The sequence below is a fragment of the Amblyomma mixtum genome, chromosome 6, assembly GCF_055824585.1.
Source record: "Amblyomma mixtum isolate Tamu chromosome 6, ASM5582458v1, whole genome shotgun sequence".
Lineage (NCBI taxonomy): Eukaryota > Metazoa > Arthropoda > Arachnida > Ixodida > Ixodidae > Amblyomma > Amblyomma mixtum.
The window spans coordinates 94,729,841-94,730,721 of NC_143017.1; positions in this window are offsets into that span (position 1 = coordinate 94,729,841).

An 881-nucleotide genomic window follows, 5' to 3' on the forward strand; every position below is an offset into this window, starting at 1 on the left:
TGTCTGTCTGTCTGTCTGTCTGTCTGTCTGTCTGTCTGTCTGTCTGTCTGTCTGTCTGTCTGTCTGTCTGTCTGTCTGTCTGTCTGTCTGTCCGTCTGTCCGTCCGTCCGTCCGTCCGTCCGTCCGTCCGAAATCGGTTTTGTGGCAGGCTGCTCGGCAAGAACAACTTGGGTGTTACCCAGCCCTAGCAACCCAAGACCCACCGATGGCAACGCCTGCCATAGCACCTGCCCTGCTCACCGGCAACACCTTGGCCTGTAAGCAACCCGGTGAGCAGGTGAGCTGTGACTCAGTAGCGCAAGGCAGGTGCAATGGCAGCTGTTGCCATGTACCCCTTTCGCTTTTGCGTGAAAGAGCACACACACCAACAGCCACCTTAACCTAGCAGAGCAGCGCAGCACCGAAACGCACCATGCTAGCGCACATATCCGCATTTGGCCTAATTACCTAAATCGGCTGACACTTTTTTTTTTACCTAGAGGTGCTATACATGGGGTTCTCGCCCCGTACTTACACCTGTGCTGTCAAGGACGCCGTATGATGAACCGAGGCCTCTTGCGGCTTTTGCATTCGCTGCATTGCCGTAACCATGGTCTCATTTTTTAAAACAAATGTATGCTCTGACACTGCGGTGTGGGATATCTCACGCATAAAAGGGAAGACATCGGACATTGCTCCGACACTGCAGCGAGTACTGTGCTGCTTTCGTGTATCATGGAACTTCCAGCTGGGCTGTCACGGACGCCGTATGATTAACGCACGCCACCTGCGGTTCTCACTCTTCCGTTGCTGTGAACATAGTGGCACTTTATTTTTAAAATGTATGTATACTGTAATGCTTCTGTGTGGGATAAGGCACGCACAAAATGGAAGGCTGCGGA